The sequence below is a fragment of the Cryptomeria japonica genome, chromosome 7 (assembly GCF_030272615.1).
Source record: "Cryptomeria japonica chromosome 7, Sugi_1.0, whole genome shotgun sequence".
Lineage (NCBI taxonomy): Eukaryota > Viridiplantae > Streptophyta > Pinopsida > Cupressales > Cupressaceae > Cryptomeria > Cryptomeria japonica.
In genome coordinates this window covers 33,269,748-33,294,585 of record NC_081411.1, presented here as the reverse complement: position 1 = coordinate 33,294,585, position 24,838 = coordinate 33,269,748, and positions in this window count along the sequence as shown.

Sequence of the window (24,838 nt, the reverse complement as noted above, 5' to 3'; positions counted from 1 at the left end):
GAGCCTCTGGGTTCCCTTTCGGAACTAGTTCCTCCCTATCAACATCTTTGCGTGCCATGCGTGCACACCTAGGCTCTTACCGCACTTGCAAGCTTGTCGCGTAGTTGAAGGCATCCTTATGAGAAAATAAAATAAAATAAATAATTTTTGGAGACAAAATTAATTAATTAAATAATTAAAGCGAAATGTAATGGAGAAAGGTTCCTAATGTTGGAAACCTTGCACTAATACCAAAATGTCATAACCAAACTTCTGGGCAAAAAGGGAACAACAATTTTTTTTTTTTTGACAACATAAACTCATAAAATAATCTACATTTAAAATGAAATCAATTAATATTTGTCTTAAATAAGATGTAAATATAATTGTTTACTAAACTTGGAATAATTAACTCAATCTATAGGATTTTGCCAAGTTCAAGGGCATAATGAAAAGCATAAAAGAGAGACAATAGAATGACAAGAACAAAACTGTATTCTCATCAATATACAAATGATCAACTGGATTAACCAATACAATGAATATAGGCCTGCTTATATAGGCAAGGCCATATGGATGTATGAGCACACAATTATGACATGTGGCTCAATGAGAAACAAGGGTAGGTAAGAAATACTAGGGGTAGGTAGGAGAAATAATATAATATTCCATAGGAGGTGGATGACCCACCAAATGTGGAGTGTAATAGCAAAATAAGACCACAAAAGGTGGAATTCCTCCTACAAGCTCTATCCCTATGTGCACACTTCCCTAAGTGTCTCAAATCCAAACTATGAAGAGATGCATTATCCTAAGTTAACTTAAGTAAAGTGTAATAATATCCAAAATGAATATTTATTTACACCAACACCCCCCCTTAAGTGCAACTTAGGGGAATGAAGACTCAAGTCAACAATGCAAGATGGGTCCTGGCTACTAGGCCATGATAGGTACCCATGTACAATATGCTAATGCAAGCAAAACTAATCTCTCACAAACAAAGAAAGGGAGAAAACCCAGTGGGAAAAAACTCCTCCCCAAAAGAAAGATGAAAGTATAAAAGACTCTCAAAGAAGAAGGACAAAACCTCAAAGAGGAAAAAGTCCCCCCCATAAGAAAGGAAGGAGAAGTTAGCTGACCCCCCCTAATGACACATCCCACACCCCCAAGAGAGCTCGCAACTGCTGGAACTTACTTTTGGTGAAAGGTTTGGTGAATATGTTAGCAACCTGCTCTGCTGTAGGACAATACTGCAAATCAATGACCTGCTCTTGAATGAGCTCTCAGATATAGTGCATATGAATCTCAATGTGTTTGGTTCGCTGGTGCTGGACTGGGTTCTTCGAGATTGCAATAGCACTCCGATTGTCACAATGTAGAACTGTCGGCCATGGAGTGGTGAATCCAAACTCTATGAGAATCTGCTGGAGCCAAATGGTCTCAGTCGCTACATTAACAGCACCTTGATACTCAGCCTCAGTTGAAGAGAGAGCAATAGCATGTTGTTTCTTGCTCTGCCAACAAATGGGGCTCGAACCAAGGTGAAAACTATAACCGGAAGTAGACTTACGATCATCAAGATCGCCAGCCCAATCAGAGTCTATGTAACCAACCAAGTGAAGTCCTGTGCCCGCTGCATAGTGAATCCCATAGTAATGTGTACCCTAGATGTAATGAAGGATGCTTTTGGCGACTTTCCAATGAAGCTCATGTGGTTCCTGCATGAAGCAAGAAACCATGCCAATTGCAAATGAAATATTAGGGCGTGTATGGGTCAAGTAGATGAGGCTACCCACAAGCTGACGATACAAAGTGGCATCAACTGGTGGAGAAGAACACCGAGCCTCAAGCTTGACTCCTAAAAGAAAGGGAGTTGGGACAGGCTTACAATCAGCCATATGAAAGTGTGCAAGTAGATCAAGAGCATACTTGGGCTGCGATAGTGTAATCCCGGAAGGTGACTATGAAATCTCTATCTCAAGAAAGTAGTGCAAAAGACCCAAGTCAGTCATAGCAAATCTGTCATGCAAAGCAGATTTGACCTTGCTAATGATGGATGTGGTACTCCCTATAATGATCAAGTCATCAACATAGAGCACAAGTATCAAGTGAGAGCCATCCTATCACAAAATGTAGACATTTGGATCAGAATGACACCTGGTGAACCCTACGAAGAGAAGAAAGGAATCCATCTTGGCATACCAAGCCCTGGGGGCCTGCTTAAGGCCATAGAGAGATTTCCTTAGTCTGCAAACCAAGGAAGTATCCTGAATGAATCCCTATGGCTGCTCCATATAAATCCCCTCATCAAGATCACCATGAAGAAAAGCACTCTTAACATCCATCTGATGTACATCCCAACCATGAGCTGTAGCAATAGCACGTGTCAAACGAATGGAGTTCATCTTGGCTACGGGTACAAAGTTCTCAGTATAGTCAACACTGGCAACCTAAGAGAAACCTTTCACAACAAGCTGAGCCTTATACTTATCCACACTACCATCCGCTGCAAACTTGGTCCGATAGATCCACTTACATCAAACCATCTCTCTCCCCTTAGGGAGATGGACTAAATCCCATGTGTTGTTCCTCATCAAGGAACTATACTCTTCCTCCATAGCTTGGTCCCACTTAGGAACCCCTGATGCTTCCCGAAATGTCTGTGGATCAAAAGCGGTAGCAATGAATGCATGTGGTAGATCTTGATGCTATGATCGAGTTCTCCGTGTATCTGAAGGATCCCCAACAAGAGAACCCATGGAATCAAGTGTTTGTCGAGCCCAACGAGGTCTAGGTGGAGGTGGAGAACGAGGCTCTTCAACTGCAAGTGGACCCAGCGGAGGTGTAACCCTATGAGTCAGAGTTGAAGGAGTCTCATCATCTGAATCACTAACATGACTATCCACAATGGAGGAAGGTGGAGGAGGTAGAGAGGCTAAGCTAGGAGAGCTTTCCTCAAAGTGAACACTCCTCTCAATGAACACCTCATGTGTCTCAGGATCCATCAATCTCTATGCCTTAACACCCTCAGGATATCCAACAAATATGCAAGGCCGACTTTGAGGTTCCAATGCCTTGCATTTCTGTGGAGGTATGCGAGCCCATGTTGGACACCCAAAGACTCTGAAATGTCTCACAATTGGTTTCCTACCAGCCCAAGCCTCAAAAGGGGTAATACCTTGCAAAGCTTTGTGAGGAACCCAATTCTGGATGTGTGTGGCACAACTGTTAGCCTCTGCCCAAAAGGCAGGATCAAGAGAACGTGCATGTATCATATAGCTAGCCATTTCTTTGAGAGTTCTATTCTTGCATTCTGCAACTCCATTTTGGTGTGGAGTGTATGCAACAGAATGTTGAAGATCAATTCCCTCAAGTGTACAAAAATCCTCACATCTTTTGTTCACATATTCCCTTCCATTATCTGTACGAAGAATCTTGACCACTTTCCCTGATTGCTTCTCCACACAAGTCTTGAAGTCCTAAAATCTGTCAAATACTTCACTCTTATGAATAAGGAAGTAGACCCAAGTGAAGCGGGAGTAGTCATGAATGAAGGTGAGGACATAGCGGGCCTTGCTAAATGAAGGTGCTGGAAATGGACCTGCTACATCGCTGTGAACAAGTTGAAGAACTTCCAAAGCTCTCCAAGCTTTCCCCTTATTAAACTTCTCTTCGGGATGCTTGCCCATGGAACAACCTGAACATACACCCTCTAAAAAACTAATTCGAGGTAGACCTGTGACCATGTCTTTAGTGTTGAGCTACTAAAGATAGCGGTAGTTGAGGTGACCAAACTGCTCATGCCATAGCTTACTTTTTGAATTTGAATGAGTAAGCAAGGCCGTAGAAGGTGAACTTGGCACAAAGTGGGAGAATGAATAAAGCCATGAGTTGTCATTGACTTGTCCCACTACTACCAAGGCATCATCATCAAGTTCCTTTACCACAACTGAATCTGGTGTAAACTCAACCTTTTTCCCATTCCCATAGTGAGTGATTTGGTAGATAGAGAAAAGGTTAGTAGACAAGTTAGGAACATAGAGAACATTCTCAAATGTTCCATCATTCATGTCAACTGAACCTTTCCCTTCAACCTCTACTTGTGTATCATCACCTATGTAAATGTGAGGTACCTTAGATAGCTCCAATGAAGAGAACTTCTCCTTTGTAGAACCCATGTGATATGAGGCACCCGAGTCAAGTATCCATTGCTGTGAAGAACCTATTGTAGCCACAAATGCTTGCCCTTTTCCCTTAGACTATGAGGAAGAGGAAGGAGATGAATCCTTCTTTGTGTAGGCGGATGGCAAGTTGATGTTGTTTTTCTTAAGAAGATTAGTTAACTCATCAACTTGCTTTGTGTGGCATCGATGCTCATCATGACCATACTTCTTGCAATATGCACAAGTTGGTTTATCCTTCTTAGGTGGTGTCCCCTTCTTGGAAGAGGATGAAAAATTGCCTTGTCATGGAGAGGATGATTGTCCTTTTTCTTGGTGTGGCTTAGACTTGGATTGCTTCTTCTTCTTGTTAGAATCTTTGCCTTGCCTTCCTTGATTCCCTTGATTAGCCACCAAAGCCTTGGACTTTGAAGACTTGAGAAGTCCCATGTTCAACAACTTAGATTGTTCCAATATCAACATTTCTATTAAAGCATCAAATGAAGGCATAACATAGGAACTCCCCACTATCAAACAATGAGTTTGGAAGCTAGACACAAATGCTGCATATTCTAGTGCAAGCTTGTCCAACAAGTTGAATATCAACTGAGCATCCTTTTTGTCAATTCCACAATCCTTAAGCTTTGCTCTTAGCTCATTTGCTTTGGTGACATAATCTTGTATTTTATCAAAACTCTTGGGATCCAAGTTGGTGAGCTCATTGTCAATTTTGTAACCTCTAATTTCATCAACTTGACCATACAATTTCTGAAACATATCCCAAGCATCTTTGATTGTAGTACACTTGTCAATATGAAAGATGAGATCATCTGATACATACTTGTGCAAAGTTCCAAGAGCCATTCAATTATTAGTGAGCCATTCTAATTGAGCATTAGGATCAGCCTTAGGATCAGGTGGTGCTGTTATTGTTCCATCTATGTAATGCGTGAGACCCTTTTCCTTTAATTTTCTCCATACTTTAATTTTCCATGATGCATAATTATGTGGAGTTAAAGGTGGAAATTTATTAGGACTCATTGCAACAAAAATGAAAGAGCACAAAGAGAGGCACCATCACACAATAAACCCCCCCAAATTCACTCAATCAAAGAATTCCCCCCCCCCGCCCAAAAAAAAAAAGTGATGTTTTGGCACTTTATACTTAGTGCGTATATAATGGACCACTTGCAAAAAATGGCAAAGTGGGATTCTGATTACAATTTTACAACTACCTTAATAAGGCCAAAAGAGACAAACTAAAAATGCAAGAGATCTAAACTAAGATCCAAGCACTTTACAAGTACCTAATAGGCCAAATAAGACCAATATCTAAAAGTACAATTTTCACTCAAAATATCTGAAATCTGATCATAGAGTATGAAAGTAGACAAAAAAAAATGCACTTAAAAAAAAAATGGCACCTGAAAAGGAGGTTGTATGAGCTCAAACAAGGCCTTTGAAGTTGCAGAATTGAGGATTAGACAGGTATAGCTGAAAGAATCCAACATTTTTGAAAAACCTATGCACCAAAATCAAAAAATAACCACACCACTACAAAGATCACAAAATTTTAGCCCATTTCAAAAAAAATTGCACCAAAAAAGGAGCAAAAATGAGCAAGATATGGCCTTTCAAAGTTGAACTACAAAACTGAAAAGCTCAATGAAGACGGGGTCAAAAAATTTCAAAAGTTTGCTGATGTAGCGCTGATGTTAGCAATGTACGGGTTTAAATTTGATGGCTGTATGAACATCATGAAAACTTCACCTCCCTACTGACTGGGCATCTGTACCGTACGAACTAATGACGTGGCGCGGTGACTGGGTAGCTGACTGGGCTGCTGATGTGGCGGTGACTGGGCTGCTGGTTGTTGACAACAGACTAGTGGCTGGCTGCCATGTGGCAAGTTCAGGTCTTCCAGTTTAGAGGACTGCCGGAGAGGAGGTGTCGGATGCCGACGGGAGGAGGCGAAGCCGGCAGCAGTGTGCGGAGTGGGGTGGCCGTCAGGAGGTGCACGGCAGCGGTGGGTGTAGCGGCAGGGCGGTGCGGTGGAGGCTGGGAGATCTAGGTGTTGGTGCCGGTGACTATGGCCAGTGCCCGTGACGGAGGACCACGACTGTCTGCGGAGCCTGAGGACAACGTACGGATGACGGCGGTACAGTCCTACAGTGCCTGCAACACACGCAGGTACGGGGTGGGGGTCTGTGGACCCCCTAAAAAATTTGATTTTTTTTTTTGATCGTTTTTTTCCTGAATTTTTTTTTTCTTTTCGCCTTTTTTTTTTTCGAAAAATAATTTGAAATTTTTTTCGAAATTCGTACAATAATAGCCAAAATGGGGAAAAAAAATTTCTCACCAAAATAGGTCGACTTTATAGTCAAAATTCATGGAAACAGCCTCTCGGATTCAACGGTGATGTCCAAATCGATATACGATGCCCCCAAAAAATGAAGATCCCCAAATCCAAAAATAGAAGCCTCCAAAATGTCTCCAAAAAACTAATCAATGAAGCCCCAACAACTTTGATACCATGTAGGATTTTGCCAAGATCAAGGGCACAATGAAAAGCATAAAAGAGAGACAATAGAATGACAAGAACAAAACTATATTCTCATCAATATGCAAATGATCAACTGGATTAACCAATACAATGAATATAGGCCTGCTTATATAGGCAAGGCCATATGGATGTACGAGCACACAATTATGACATGTGGCTCAATGAGAAACAAGGGTAGGTAAGAAATACTAGGGGTAGGTAGGAGAAATAATATAATATTCCACAAGAGGTGGATGACCCACCGAATGTGGAGTGTAACAACAAAATAAGACCACAAAAGGTGGAATTTCTCCTACAAGCTCTATCCCTAAGTGTCTCAAATCCAAACTACGAAGAGATGCATTATCCTAAGTTAACTTAAGTAAAGTGTAATAATATCCAAAATGAATATTTATTTACACCAACACAATCAATAGGGCGACAATAGTTAATGAAGACTAATTATTCCCTAAGAGGGTCATCGCAAATAAATTAGATAAATCTAATCAACCTAATTAATTTTCCACTTATTTAAGTCGAGAGATATTTAAATATCTCGATTGCATTTAAAATATTCCAGGCCAAAAATAATGATAATGTTATCTTAACTTAAAATTAATTAATTGGGCGCATGGAAATTTACTTTTTAAATATAACCAATAAGGTTAACAATTCAATAATGATATTTGCCAAAGAAATATATTTTATATTAAAGTCAATTTTAAATTCTCAAAACCTTCAAATTTTTCGGCTATTAAACTCTTGGCCACAATTGACCTCATAGACTGGATTTCGTGTAAAACAATTATTATTATTCATTAATAATTTCTCGAAATTAAATTTAACTTAACGTCCATATTTAATTAAATATGAACGTTAACTATATAATAACCCTAGTTATAAAAATTAAATCAATTATTGCAAATTAATATATCTACATAAAATTAATCCCCCTTTTTAAATTAAGCGTTGATAAAATAACTAAATTAAAATAAATTAATCTTGACCTTAGTCAAATAGGGAGTTATAATTTAAAATTTCCCTCTGATTAAATGGGAGTGAAATTCTTTTTTTTCAAACTTTAAAAAGAACTCCCCCTCTTTAACTAATATTTTTAAACCTCAACCCTAATTAGGGTTGAGTTATTCTTCTACTAAATTTTATTTGAAAACAACTCTAATAATTTATTTTAAAATTTCTAAATGCTAACCCTAACCCGAATGTGGGCTAGGGTTGCATGACTAATTTCCTTTAATATTTATATGCTAACCCTAACCTGAAATTGGGTTAGGGTTGCATATTTTAACATTCCATAATCTCTCCCCCTTTATTTTCTTTTATTATTTGAATGCAAACCCTAACCCGAAAATGGGTTAGGGTTGCTTTCCTAACATTTTCTTGTTTAGGTGTGAGTGTGTGTGTGTGTGTGTACAGGGGGTTCGAAGAGGGCGGCGACCGAACCATGGCGGCGGTGGAGGACTCACAGTGGCTACGAGTTTTATGAGGTCCGCGAGGGGGGGGGGGGCTTCACGCAGGCGGTGGTGGCATATAAAGGAGGGCCACGAAAGGGTTTGGTGCCTCCTGCAGCAGCGCCGTGGGCGCCACTGTGGTTTGCGGCCAGTAGTGAAGCCATGGCGTCCCTACGAGACGCGGCTCGTAGTGGCGGCCTCGATCGCCCCTGTGGGTTGTGGCTTGCATCAGTTCCGCAACGCCCCTATGGACCTTGGCCCACATGGAGCCCGTGCCACCCGAGGAGCCTATGGGAGCCCTTGGCTCCAGGGTAACCCCCGGGTAGGGTTTCAGTGGTAAAATTTTTAATTTTTTTTTTTTGTATAGTTTTTATTTTATATTAAAATATAAATATATTATATATATATATATATATATATATTTTTATATGTATATATATATTTTTATATGTATATACATACACTCATCTCAAGGGACATCTAGGGTTAGATTTTTTTTTGATAAATATACCTTTAAAACATGTAGGGATGAGTAAAATATAGACAACAAATAAATAGATATGTAACATTAAAATTATTAGGGCTGTTAGATTTAACAGCTTGTTAAATATGTCAAAAGTTCATTTCTTCATTAAAATTAGACATAAATCTATTAGTCATGTATTAGATTTATTTTTGTTGTTTTCCCTTTTGTTTTTATATAGTAATAGAGTAATTTAATGGCTGACAGAAAGCAAAATAGGACATAAACTCAATAGTTATCCTCTACATTCATTACTTATCTATTTGTATTTCTAGTTTTCTCCACTAAGTCTAAATCTGAATGTATTTTTTTTTTAAATCACATAACAACAGACTTTTTAAAACTAACAGATTTAACTAACTGCATTTCTTTTCATTTCAACTTCTAATAGTTAACTATAGGAAACGATAAATTTGTCTATCTTAGCTTTCTATTTTTTTTTGAAATAGATAGATGACAGATATAAATAAAATTACAACAACATTTAAATGGTCTAGAAAACATTAAATACATTATCATTTTGTGCAATGTAAAACTGTTATTCTTCTAAAGTCTATTTAACCATATTTGCATTTGAAATAAATAAATAACTAGGACTAAATAATTATTTTTATTTTACTAACATTTATGCATTTCTACTTCATAATATTTCCATTTTTCTTTCTGCATTTTTTTTTTGAATAAATGACAGCAGCCTAATATAGTTCAGAAAACACTTAGATATATTTTAAAAATACAGAACTATTATTCCTCTAATATCCATTTAACCATGATTTGCAATTTCAACTTAAAAAGGTGCATTTCTTATAAGAAAAATCTAAATACAATTTGTCAACTTTTACAATGGGTGAAATACCCAACTGGTCTCTCATTCCTAATAAATGAGGACTTAAATAAAATAAATACCTTTCTTTTTACAAAATAAATACAACATAAAATCCCTCTTTTACATTTCTGCAACTGAAATACAATATTACATTTCCTATTCTTTTTCTACAACTAAAATAAAATTAGCAAGGTCATTTCCAAGCTTTTCCTTCAATCCCTTCACAAGGCAACCTACAATACAGAATCTTAAGGTTCTGACCATGGAGAGCTCACCTCCCAGCCTAGCCTTACTAGAAGCCATCCCCGAGCTTGGAGAACCAAGACCTTGATGGGTTACCATCAAGCAAACACAAAAAAGCAAGGGAAAAACTCAAACCAACAAACTCCCATCCCAAGGCTAAACTTTATCACATAATATGATGTTTACATGGGTGGAAGTGGACCAAGTACCTTTGGGAGAACTGCAAGAAAGTATATCACAAGCCAACTCATGGCAACCAAGAACACAACATAAGTCCATCTTAACCCAACATCCTTATGACCCCCAAGGCATACATGCCACACTTTTTCCCCTTATGACCCCCAAATGCATAAACAAACCCTTGAGATCACTCTCTTAATGAGAGCCTCTCACTCTAAGGTTGTCAAACACCTTCCACCCCCAAGTCCATTTTTCCCTCCTAAGGGTAAGATGGCCTTGGATACTCCCAAAACACAAGAAAATGCATACAAAAGAAATAAGAGAAGATCGCATAAATATTTTCACAAAGGAAATAGAAGGAAAGCAAACAACTACATTCAAGCAATCTTTCAAAACAAATTTTCAACATACAAAGTAAGAAAATGAACCAACCTTGAATTCTGCCAAGGGTTTACTAGGGATAGCTTGGAGAAGAGCAGCCCAATTCCACACTTCTTTTCTGCAACACTTAGCCAAAATTCTATTCTAAACTAGTTTCAAAATTGCAAGATCTCATCTCCAAAGATGGAGAGTGGGTGATTAACTATCTAAGTCTCAATTCCTTGCCTAAGAAGGCTTCTCCCACTCTTTCCAACCTCTTGGATAGAGTGAGAGGCTCCCATTGGTTGGTCTCCCTAGGTCTTACACACCCCCTAACCAAGGCACCTCAAAAAGGGGAATGGAAATGGGGAAAAGGAATGACACATACCAAGAAGGTTATCTAACCAAGAATGGCTCTCCTAATGATGAATTTTGGCCATCTTGGGAAATCCACTTTTTGGGGAGGTTAAACAAGTCCTAGGGGGTGGACACATGGCCAAATTTGGCCCTCACCCATAGGTACCCCATGGGGCCCACTAAAAATGCTCCAAAACTGACTCTAGGAGTTGGTTTAACCCTTTGAAAGTCCACCCAAAGTTTACCTACGGGTCAACTCTGAGTTGACCCTCCTAATGGCTCACTATCCTAGATTTCTTGGAACCTTCAAGGATAATTTTGAAAATATATAATTGGTAAAACAAATAAATCTCTCAAAAGGTGACATGACAATGCTAACGCAATATACAACCTATGTGTCAAGTGACACTACAAAATAACTCCACATCACAAATACACACATGGCAATTATCTCTTGTAGGATTTACACAAATAAATAAATACAATTTAACACACATGAAAACATTTACGTTTACGAATAAAATACTATACATATGGGGTGTTGTCTCTCCAAATAGACAAACCCTGGTTTTACGAACGTGCATAGGTCTAGGCTCGATTCTCCATAATGTTTCCATAGTCACATGGATAATTTTCCCGCTCATCTCAATTACACATTAGAAATTCCCAAATAGTCTCATATAATATTAAACACATAAAGAAGAATACAAATCATTCACTTTGCATACAATTGGCATCATAAAAATCAATTTACCATATATCAAAGCAAATCCACATGAGCAATTATCATAATCCTCATAAATTCAATCCATTCATAAGATATGCATCATATGTCTAGCATCATAATAAATTCCTGCAAATCAAATAATGACATACACCATCTCAATGTTATCCTATTCTAGAATCATATAAAATTCTATATCCATAATACATAGAAATCAAGCATCAATATATCAATGTTATCCAATCTTGGGATCATATAAAGTTCTATATCCATAATGCATAAAAATAAAGCATCCATAATAGTTTCAACATGAAAATGACCGAAATGCTAGGATGGGTCGAGGTAGGGCCTCACATGATCAAGGTGGTGAATTTACTTCTGAGGAATTCACTAAATACTGTGAAGACAATGGAATTAAGAGGCATCTTTCTGCACCTAGGACACCATAGCAGAATGGTATTGTAGAGAGGAACAATTGGTCAGTTGTTGAAGTTGCTAGTACTATGCTAATACAAGGTGGCGTTGCTAAGACTTTCTAGAGAGAATTTGTCAGCACATGTGTCTACACTATGAACTAGGTATTGGTTAAAAAAGGTAAGGATAAAACTCCTTATGAATACTGGTATGGTAGATCACCTAATGTCAGTTGCTTTAAGGTTTTTAGCAGTAACTGTTTTATCAAGAAAGGTGACTATGTTGGTAAGTTTGATGCTAAGTGTGATGAAGGCATATTTCTTGGGTACTCCACCAAGAGAAAATCCTACAAATGTTAAAATAATCAGACATAAAAGATCATTGAAAGTGCTAATGTCTGAGTGGATGAGTGCCCTAAAGATTCAAGAGAGACCAATGAGGAGAAGAAGGAAGATGAACCTTACATTCTAATCTTGAAGCCATAACCAGTGAAGCCAAAAGTTGGTGAGATGAATGTTGCAGTACCAGTTCAACCAAAACAGGTAGATTGTATAGAAGATGAAGATAGTGAGGAAGAAGAACCCAATGATCCTAATCATGTTATTCCGAGGTATGTAAGACTCAATCATGATCCTAATCAAATTATTGGAGATAATGATGTTGGAGTGTTGACAAGAAGAAGAATTAGAGAGAATTCTTGTATGATCTCCACTATTGAGCCTGGAACAACAAAGGAAGATTCTGGAGATGATCACTAGGTCAAAGCTATGGAAGAAGAGCTTGACCATATTGAGAAGAACAAGACATGGACCTAGTACCCAGACCAGTGAACAAAAATGTAATAGGTACTAAGTGGGTTTTTAGGAATAAACTGAATGAAGATAGAGTGGTAGTCAGAAACAAATACAGATTGGTATGCAAAGGTTATGCATAGGTAGAAGGAGAAAACTATGGCGAGACATTTGCACCACTTTTAAGATTGGAAGGTGTTAGGACTCTACTTGCATTTGCATCATATAGAGGATTCAAAGTATATTAGATGGATGTGAAGTCAACATTTCTAAATGGAATACTAGAAGAAGAAGTCTACATTGAACAACCAAATGATTATGCTTTGACTGATGCAAAGGATATGGTGTGCAAACTACACAAGGCACTATATGGTCTAAAGAAAGCACCAAGAGCATGGTATGAAAGACTACATTCACACTTGGTGAAGATAGGTTTTCAGAGAACCAGTGAAGACAACAATATATATCTCAAGACTGAAGGAGATAAGATATTGGTTAGTGAGGTGTTTGTGGGTGATATTATTTTTGGAGGCAGTGATGACATGTGTGATGACTTTGCAAATGAGATGAAAAGTGAATTTGATATGTCTCTAGTGGGAGAGATAAAATTCTTTATAGGTCTGCAAATTTAATAGATGAAGAATGGTATCTTTATCACGCATTCCAAATATGTGAAAGAGGTATTGAAGACATTTAGATTGGGAGACTGTAAACCAGCTGGGACACTAATAGTTATAGGATGTAAACTTTTTAAGGAGGATGATGCTGCATCCATTGATGAAAATGAGTATAGGTCAATGATAGCAAAATTGCATTATGTTGTTCATAGCAGATTGGATATTGCTCATGCAGTTGGATTAGTTGCCAGATTTTAGAAGAACTTGAAGGAAACACACATTGTAGCAACTAGAAGGATAATCAGATACTTGAAAGGTACTATTGATATGCAGGTAACTTTAATTTGAAAGTGTATACAGATGCAAACTGGGCAGGAAATGTTGAGGATAGAAAGAGTACAATCAAAGGTGCATTCTTGCTTGGAGGAAGACCTGTATCTTAGAGCAGCAAGAAGAAAAGTTGTACATCATAGCCAACTGCTAAAGCTAAATATGTTGCAGCATATATGAATTGTACCCAAGAAATATGGATGAAACACACTCTGGAAGGTTTTAAGTTGAAGATCACAGAACCAGTAAGAATTTTTTGTGATAACACCAGTGCAATAAATATTTCAAAGAACCTGGTATTGCATGCTAGAACCAAGCATATTGAGCTCAAATATCATTTCTTGAGAGAGAAAGTGCAGAGTAAAGATGTGATACTTGAGCATGTATCTACTAAAGAACAACTGGTGGATATATTTACTAAACCTCTGCTTAAGGCTACTTTTGATTACCTTAGAAGTCAGCTACGGGTTGTGCCCCTACATGAGGTCAGTTGAATAGATGTGGAAGAAATTAGTCTCAAAGCTAATTATATAATCTTGAAGTAGAATTGGTGTAGAGTGAAGTTATTCCATAGGGGGAGCAAGATTGTTATTGCAGAACAATGAAGTATGACACTGTATGTTTTACTTTCACTTTGTAATTTTTCTCGAAGGGGGAGAAGAACTGTATGATTGCTTAAGAGAAGAACTATAGCCAGTTACTAGTTGAAGACATGGAGATTCATTTGAAGGAGAGTTGAAGGAGAGTACATCGAAAATGTAAACCAAGATTCCTATACTTGTGTATGTGCATTACTCTCAATCATCACAATCAAAGGTTTTTGATATTTGTATTTCCATCAATACCAAAGGGGGAAATCATTATCATATTGCATGAAGATTGCATTAATGAAGTTTTCGTGTTGTCATTGATGTCAATTATAACTAGTAATGGAGTTATATTGCAACTGATAGTGATGCATTAATACAATCGATAGTTGTACAATGAAGGAAACTGGTAACCCTACCTGTTGTTGTGCCAAACCCTAACCAATGGAGCTTGGTAAATCAGTTGTGTTGATTTATGTTGGTCTATGATCAAATGGTGATCAAAGATGATTATTCCATGTATGCATGTTGCATGTGATGAGTTTCAAAGTGGTTTTTGGCATGTAGAGATAACTATTTTATCTTGGGAATGAGCAAGTTCATTACATGAAGTGGAAACCACGTGATGAGTTACTCGATTCAATGAGAAGTGATCAAGGAGCAGTCAAGGTTGTCTAGGACAATGGGCAATGATTGCTATGTAATCCAACGATCATGTTTGAACCAATTTTTGTTTGTAATCTCTATGAGATCATAGGTTTTGTAATGTGTTGCCGACCTATTGTTTTTCCTATAAGGTCAATGACTTGTTTTGTTGTAGTGTTGGTAATTTTGGTTGTGTCGATGTGATTGATTGTCAAACCAGAAGGAGTATCTACAGAATGTTTGAAGGTAGATAGGAGCATGAAAAGGATCTGATCGAGCAGATAGTACTATTACTAGATTAGCATAAACCTTGTTCTTCTCTAACAATTACAATAGTTAAATCCCTTAACTGGGTAAGCTTTAACAAGATTGGTGTTCTCTAAATCCTCTAACCGAGTGATCCATTAGCTTAGATTTTCAAATCCTCTATCAAGGTTACTCATAAAAGGGTATTTCCTTTAACAAGGTATTATAGTAAATCCCTTGATAGGGTGGTCTTTAACAGGATCCGTTCCTAACAAGAGATTTTGTAAAGCTTTAACAAGCTTGGCTCCTAACAGGGAAAAATTCAGAGGAGTTTATAATACTTGTGGGTATTCATCCCCACTGTGGTTTTTACCATTTATGTTTCCACGTCAAAAATCATTGTGTTAAGTGGTGAATGGTTTTTGTGGTTATGTTTTGACATAGTTAATTTGTTTAATTGGTAAGGTCACTTAGATATGTTAAGATGACTGGAAGTGATATGAAATGTGCTATTACATATGTTGGTAAATTTCTTTCATGTTTTGGTAAAATGGTTTGATAGTTTCAGATCTGTTATACTGTTATTTTGATATACCAGTCAAAACTTATCAATGTAGTTACAGTTAAATGTTCAGTATTTGAACCAGTTAGTTCAGTAATTGATATATTAGTTGGTTTTTAAGTTTGGTGAAAGATTAGTTTGTTTTCTATCTACTGATTCATGCCCTCCCTCTTAGTAGTTGCTTGGATCCTTATTGATTCATCATATCATCATACACTTTATGTGTCCTTTGGGACAAAAATACAATTTGAATTTTGTGTTTGTAAGTCAAGTCAAAATATCATCCATTGAAATGCAACAAAAAATGCAAATTCAAACTTAAAATTGTCAAGTTTACAAGTTTCATAGCAGATTAGCTTTTTCAGTCCAAACAGTAGCTTTCACGGTCCAAACAGTATCTCTCATAGTCCAAACATTAGCTTTTTAAGTCCAAACTAATGAACACAAGAATCCCACTAAGAGGGGGGGTGAATCAGTGGTTCCTAGTTCTCTTTCCTTTTAAACTATCTTAATAATGTCAACCTTATGTTTTAATCTTATAAACTATCAGACAAGAAATGTAAGAAAGAAAGCCAAAGACCTCATGCACACACATTCAAGCCACAACACTAGATTTATGAGGAAAACTCAACATGAGAAAAACCTCGATGAGAAAAGTTGTTGAAGTCTACTGCTCCAATCTAGCCTCAAAGGTAAAACATAGATTTACATAGATTTTTGGGCACCAACCCAAGGAGCACCAACCCCTGTACTTTTGGGCACCAACCCCTACACCAAACTTAAACTTGGCGATGTATATTGAAATACAAATTAAAAGCAATTAAGGCTTCTTGTTGCAAACGAGTTTTGCAACTCTTGAATCAATTAACTCACCGTGTCTCCACACATAGTGTCACTCTAGGATGCTACCTACACTTTCACTCCTCACAGATTTAGCACAACCGCTCTATTGAAAAACTACCGGTACTAGCCACTCACTAGTCTGTCTACTACCTCATACTGTAACTTGATTGAAACCTATCCTCTTTTTTTCTCCTCCTCACTTTCTACTCTACTACCTCCATCTCATAGCAACATCATCTCCTTCATTCTTGCATTTCCCCCCCCTTTTTTTTAATAGGTTCCCGCCAAAAAGGTAGATTCAGAATCTGGGTGGTAAGGGTTTCTACACCATCCTCGAGCCACATAAATCCCATCAGATATGCAAGATCTGATCTCCTTGATATCCATCTATTCTTCTCTGTCATTTTCATTCTTTTCAAGATATAGGAAATATGATCCTTCATTTTAGATTGCATTTTACAGATTGCCATTAATGCTCCTATTGTTTCCTTCTCGAGGTGATCTTTCAAATTGATCTTCTATCTTTGATCCAAATGCCAACAACTCCCCTGATCTTCCTCTTACATCCTTTCTTCCTCGAGCTGCAATCAGTCTTATATGATTCCTAGATATGTAGTTTCTTCATTAATGGTGAATATCAGTTTCATCAACCCAGCGAGTGAAACTGCACCAATTACGTCCTACATGCCACCTCAGCTTCACATGACATTACTCCAATTAAGGCATGGCCTTCTAGCTCCTTCACTGGTCAAGTTCTTCACGTGTTGACCAATATAGTGTTCGATACTGGTCGCACACTTGAACACTCTGCCTTTTCATCTCCACCGGTTAACATCAATGACAACTCTGTGCCAAAATGCCAACAATCTCCCCCTTTGGCATTGATGTCAACTTCACATATTTCACTATATTCTAGTTCCATTCTCCCCCTTTCACACAATGACAAAGGGTACTGGTGCACTCCCCCAATGCTCCTCACAAGGCTCCCCCTGAGCCACACAAACCTTCTATACTAATGATATGACTCCCAACTTGTGTCAAAGGTATTCAAACGTGCTTACCGATAGGGGTTTGGTGAAAATGTCTGCTACTTGATCACCAATAGGAACATAATCCATTCTTACTTCTTGCCATTCAACCTTCTCTCTGAGGAAGTGGTATTTGATTACAATATATTTTGTTCTGGAATGCATGACCAGATTCTTTACTATGTTGATTGCACTCAAATTGTCACACCGGATGAGAATGAGATCAGTAATTTCCACTTGGATATCTTTGAGAGACTGCTTCATCCAGAGCACTTGAGAGTAGCATGTAGCAACAGTGATGTATTCATCTTCAGCCATGGATAGAGAGATGGAGTCATGTTTCTTGCTATGCCATGAGACCAACTGGTCACCCAGAAAGAATGCACCACCACTTGTGCTCTTTCTATCATCTATGCAGCCTGCCTAGTCAGCATCAGTGTATGCTTCCAAAATGAAATTTCCCTACTTAGCATACCACAGACCATAATTGAGTGTTCTTTGTAGATACCTAAAGATTTGGATAACAGCATTCAAGTGAGACTGCTTTGGTACAGCTTGAAATCTGGCCACCATGCATACAGTCTGAACTATATCTGGTCTTGAAGTAGTTAGGTGGAGTAGACTTCCTATCATGGATCTGTACAAAGGCTGATCCACTATCGTCGATTCATCATCTTTACTCAATTTGCTGCCATTCACCATGGGAGTGCTTACTAGTTTGCAATCTTCTAGTTGGAATTTCTTCAGCATCTCCTTTGCATACTTGACCTGTGAGATAAGGATTCCTTTATCCTTCTATAGAATTTGTAGGCCTAGGAAGTAAGTCAATTCACCCAACATTGACGTCTCAAATTCTGACTACATCTGATCCACAAACTCTTTGTAGAGAGTATCCTTATTTCCACCAAAAATGATGTCATCTACATATACATCCACAATAATCATGTGATTCCCATCTTTCCTTATGTACAAGTTGCTATCAGCACTTCCCTTTTTGAATCCCTATTCCTTTAAGTACAGATCTAACCTTGAGTACCATGCTCTGGGGGCTTGCTTAAGACCATACGGAGATTTCTTTAGTCAACATACAAAAGTCTCATCATCATGTAGTAGGAATCCTTCAGGTTGCTCCATGTATACTTCTTCTAGATTTCCATTCAGAAAAGCCAATTTTACATCCATTTGGTACACTTTGTAGCCCTTGTAGGCAGAGTAAGCTAGAAACGTCCTAATAGCTTCCAATCTAGCCACTGGTGTAAATGTTTCTTCAAAGTCAATCCCTTCTACCTGAGAGTATCCTTTGCATAGTAGTCTAGCTTTGGGTCTCACAACCTTACCTTCTTCATTCATTTTATTCTGGTAGACCCACTTTGCGCCAATAATGTTCTTGTCTTCCTGTCTAGGAACCAAATACCAAGTCTTGTTCTTCTCAATCTGGTGCATTTCCTCTTCCATGGCATGTATCCATTCTTTTTTTTTGTTGGCCTCAATGAAGGTTTTGGGTTCAACTTCAGACATGAGGCATAGGTTGAATTGTTCATCATTTTGGGCAAGTCTTCTTCTGGTCTACACACCATCACTCTTATTTCCCAGAATTTTCTCTTCTAGATGATTCAATTGTACATACCAATTTGGAACCTTTTGAGGCACTACCTCTAGCTCAGTATCAGTCTAAAATTCTATATTTTCATCATCAGAGTCATCATTCTGATTGGTCTGTGGTTGACATCCTTTGTGAACGTTCTCATCAACTCTTACATGCACACTTTCAACAATTCTTCTTAGTCTTTTATTGTAGCATTTGTAGGTCTTGCTGTTTGATGAGTAACCAAGGAAGATCCCTTCATCACTCCTAGAGTCAAAGTTTCCCAACCCATCCATGTCTCTCTTGATGAAGCATTTTCTTCCAAAAACTTTGAAGTATTTGACTGATGGTTTCCAGTCATACCATAATTCATAAGGTGTCATTTTGTTGTTTGTTCTTAACTAAACCCGGTTCAAGGTGTATGCAACAATATGAATAGCTTCTTTCCAATATGTATCTAGTAGACTAGCCTCATTCAACATAGTTCCGGCCATCTCCTTGATTGTTCTATTCTACCTTTCTACGACACCATTTTGCTATGGTGTTCTAGGAGTAGACTATTATCTTCTAATTTCATGTTTTTCACAATAATCTTTAAATTCGTCTGATGTGAACTCTCCACCCCTATTTGATCTTAGACATTTTACTTTATAGCCACTTTTCTTTTCCACCATCTTAAAAAAGATCTTGAATCTTTCGAATGCTTGTGATTTATCTAGCAGAAAGGTGACCCACATCATCCTTGAGTAGTCATCAATGAAGAGCATGAAATATCTTTCACCGGAAAGGGCTCTTGTTCTAGTTGGACCACATAGGTCTGTATGCACTATTTCAAGTGGTTTTGAGGTGTTGTGCTCCTTTGTCCTAAAACTTACTCTTGTTTTCTTACCTTTTACACATTCGTCACAAAATGTGTTAACTGGTTTGATGATGGGTGGGATATTTCTTACACACCCCTTTTTTCTCACTATAACCAAATTATCAAAATTTATGTGGCTTAATCTTCTGTGCCACAACCAACTTTCATCTACTTGTCCTAGCATGCATTGGGACTCATAGCATTCCTTCAAAATATAAACATTTCCATCAGTTCTCTTTCCCTCTGCCACCACCTTACCAGTCATGTCTTTCTTTATCTGACAGCTAGCTAAGTCAAAAGTGAATTTTTAACCTTTGTCACACATCTGACTCACACTCAGCAGATTATGTTTAAGGCCTTCCACATAATATACATCATGTGCTATCAGTTTTCCATCAATACTTAGTGTCCCTTTCCCTTTATTTTGATGGAGGAATTATCTCCAAACCTTACTGATCCACTATTCCAATCTTCAAGATTCATGAATTTTCTTTTGTCGCTAGTCATATAGTTTGAGCAACCACTATCTACTACCCATGGATTTTTCCTCTCAGCATGCAATGCATTCTGCACCAAGAGACTTGATTCTTCCTTTTCCTTTTCTTTTTCAACCCAAGCTGGTTTGATTTCCTTCTTGTTTTCAACTCCTATATTTTGCTTGGGTTCAGGTACCGTCTTTTGATCAAGATTATCCTTTACCTCCTTACTCTTGTTTCTACATAATTTGGCTAGGTGTCCATGTTCTTGACAATTATAGCATTTTATGTTTTCAACAAAGGAACCACCCTTAATACTACTGTAGGATCTCTATTGGTTCTCCCTGCATTCAAAGCTCATATGTCCATATCCATTACACTGTTAGCAAACAACATTCATATCGCAGAGTGCATTAAATGAATTTCTACTTTCAAAATTCATAGTGGGTTTATTGTTTAGCCTACAATCAACTATTATGTGCCCAAATTTATTGCACCGGTAATAGTAAGCATGAAAATTTGATACATACTGTAGACGTATAAAAATGACCACATTCCTATATGAATATTTTATGTTCATTTCTCTATTTAATTAAATCCAATTTAATTAAATTATCCACATTCTTCTATTTTATTAAATAAATTATTCAATTTATTTAAATAAAATTCACCATACCCATTTAATGAATGAATCATTTTATTCAATTAAATCCCCCTAGCCACTTTTAATTAAATTCAAATTTAATTAAATAGTTATCCTAAATTGAATAAATCAAATTTATTTAATTACAACCAAATTGAATGAAAATCAATTAATTCAATTAAATCCTATTATCCCCCATCCACTTGCAAAATCTCAAACCCCTTCCTAATCCCTTCTAGAATCTTCTAATCAATTCTAATTAACCTAACCCTCCTCCAAAATTTGTCACATCCCTAAGCAAAGGGAGGTCACTTCTCAAATGGCCCAAAGTCTTGGATAACCATTAAAGGTTTTCAACCTTCAACCACCAAAACCCTTAAAGTCTTTGAAAACCATTGAAGGCTTCCAACCTTCAACCACTTAATCCCCAAAGTCTCCAATAACCATTAATGGTTAATTCAAACTCTCCCACATGGTTAAAACATTTGTTTTGACTCAACCTCTACCCAACCCAAAGGTCTCATCAGGCCATTAATGCTTTGACTATGATTATCTCTTAATCATTTGCACAAAGGTTTATCCTTGGATTAACTCTTAATCCAGTGGATAATCTTAATTTAGACTTGACCCTTAGCCTTTAGATAACCATGAGGTCTTCTCAGGCCTTTAATGTCTCCAACCTCTTCTCTCAACCCAATCCTATGTTGACACTTGTCACTATTTTATTGGTGCCAATTGTGCACATGGATCCCCAACTTTCAAACTTGGCCCTTGATTAAACCATTCAATCTTGACCATCCATTGCCCTGTTTGTGCTATAAATAGAGCTCTCATTCCTCCATTTTTAACAATGATCTTTCAAATTTGAAGCATCACACTTATGCTCAAATTCTTTCAAGCTTTCATTTCATATATGCTCATCATTTAGCCTCTTTTAGATCATAAATTAGACTAATATGCATGCTTAGATTACTTTCTTTATCATTTTAAGTTCAATCATAGACTAAATATAATATGCTAGGATAGTATTCATACTAATCTTGTCATCTTATCATTTAGTTTATTACATTTTAGCATCATACATAGCTTACAACACATCTCATACTAAAATACATCAAAAGCATCTCTCGTTCTCATATTTGCCATCCCTAAACCATTTTGCTCAGTAATCTGAGAGCAAAAACATTGGTTTGAGGGACATTGTGAGATAGAGAACCATGGGACCCTCCTTGGGAAGCTGAGTAATATTACGTTACTCCATAGCTTGCACCGAGAAGTCCTGTGTGTGTGTGTGGACTAGTATTTTAACATATTTTCACATTTTAAGTTTTATTCGCCCACTTTTCCTGCATACACATACCAGTCGTGTTGTCTTGGTCTTGATTGGAACTGCCTCATTGGGGATCTTCTGTTCATGTTGTTGAATCTAGTGAAAACTTCTTGGTCAATTTTGGCATTCCTCCTTGGCCTTGCAAATTTATTCAAGAAATGTGATCTCTAGTTCATTTCTGCATACTGGTTTGGGTGTCGATTTCTAATAGCATCAACATAAGTCTTTTTACCGATTTCTTTGCCTACCGTGAATGTCTTCTTTTCTTCTTCTTTATTTGAGAAAGTGAATACTATCTCTTTGTCAGATTTGTCTTTGTGAGTTGACCCTTGACCAACTTCAAAACCTAAACTGCCAGTGTTTTTGGGTGGCTTTTGTTTGCTTAACATTTTATCTAGGGCTTCAGTGATGCCTTCAAATTTGCTTCTTATCTTTATCTCTTCCTTGTCTTCTTCAAGCTCCTTCCTAAGCTTTAATATTTCTATCTCAAGCCCTTGAAATTCCTTTTCTTTCTTTGCCAGGTCAAGGGCAGTAACTTCACAAATTCTCTTAGTTTCTTCCAGCTGCAGCTTCAAGTCAGATATGATTTGATCGGATTCATCTAGAGATTTCTTTAAGAAATCTTGTTCATCTACAACAGCAAGCTTCACTCTCTTGAGTTCTCTTCTTGTTTTACTTAGTTCTTCAAGTGCATTAATGAGTTTTCTCTCCAAATCCACTTCGGCCTCAATATCTTCATCTTCCTCTTCTTTAATAACCAGTTTGTCAAATGCCATGAAAAGATTTACTTTTTTGTGATCCTCATGGTCATCATCTTCTGATGCACCCTTGTCATCTGTTGTGTCATCTTCAATGGTATAAAGACTATTTTGGTTCCAGTAGTCTCTTCTTCCCTGCCGGTAGTCATTCCTTTCTTTGTTTTTGCCGATAGATCTTCTTAGTTCTCTTGACTCATCTCCACCGGTATCTTTGTGAGGACAACTTGCAGTGAAGTGTCCTACCTTCCCACAGTTGAAACATTTCAGTGGTAGTTTTCCTTTGTATCAGCCAGATCCTCTTTTGAGCTTCCTGACAAAGTTTACCACTTCAGCATCAAAATCTTCACTGGATTCTTCATGAGCAACAAATTCCTTTCCCTTTTTGGTGGTATTGAAAGCGGCTTCTTTTCTTGAGAAAGTCTCACCTGTAGTTCTCATCTAATAGGCTGTCAAGGAACCAAACAGTTCATCCATAGTGAAAGTCTTCAGATCCTTGGCTTCTTCTATAGTGGACACTTTAGTATCATATTTGTGAGTGAGAGATCTAAGTATCTTTTTGACAAGAACTTCATCTGCAATCTCTTCACCAGGTCCTCTGATAGCATTCATAGTTTCATCAAATCTATGAAGATAATCTTCAATTTTTTCATCATCTTTCATTTTGATGCTTTCTAGTTGGCTCCTTAGAGTTTGTAGTTTGGCCTCCCTAATCTTTGCATCTCCCTCAAACAACCTTTGCAACTTGTCCCATGTTTCCTTAGCTAAAGCACATTACATAACTTTGACAAACTCATTATCAGACAATCCACTCAAAATGGCATGTTTAGCCCCTGCATTATTTTCATATTCCTTCTTTGCATCTAGATCAGTGGGAGGAGTATTAGGAATAGTATACCCATTCTTGACTGACATCCATACATCAAAGCCAAGGGGTGAAATATATGTCTCCATTCTTCTGCTCCAAAAGGCATAATTAGATCCATCAAACATGGGAGCTTTTGAGGAAGCAGACTCATTTCTTGCCATTGTGCTCAAGGTCCAGAATCTACCCAAGGTTTAGAGATAACCAGGAACCTTGCTCTGATACCAATTGATGAACACAAGAATACCACTGAGAGGGGGGGGGTGAATCAGTGGTTCCTAGTTCTCTTGCCTTTTAAACTATCTTAATAATGTCAACCTTATGTTTAATCTTATAAATTGTCAGACATGAAATGTAAGAAAGAAATCCAAAGACCTCATGCACACACATTCAAGCCACAACACCAGATTTATGAGGAAAACTCAACATGAGAAAAACCTTGGTGAGAAAAGATGCTGAAGTCTACTACTCCAATCCATCCTCATAGGTAAAACATAGATTTACATAGATTTTTGGGCACCAACCCAATGAGCACCAAGCTTAAAATTATCGATGTATATTGAAATATAGATTAAAAGCAATTAAGGCTTCTTGCTGCAAATGAGTTTTGCAACTCTTAAATCAATTAACTCACCATGTCTCCATACACAGTGTCACTCCAGGATGATGCCTGCACTTTCACTCATAGATTTACCACAACCGCTCTATTGAAAAACTATCGGTACTAGCCACTCACCAGTCTATCCGCTACCTCGTACTGTAACTTGATCAAAACCTGTCCTCCTATTTCCTCCTCCTCACTTCCTACTCTACTACCTACATCTCACAGCAACATCATCTCCTTGATTCTTGCATTTCCCCCCCCGCCTTTTTTTAATAGGTTCCCGCCAAAAAGGCAG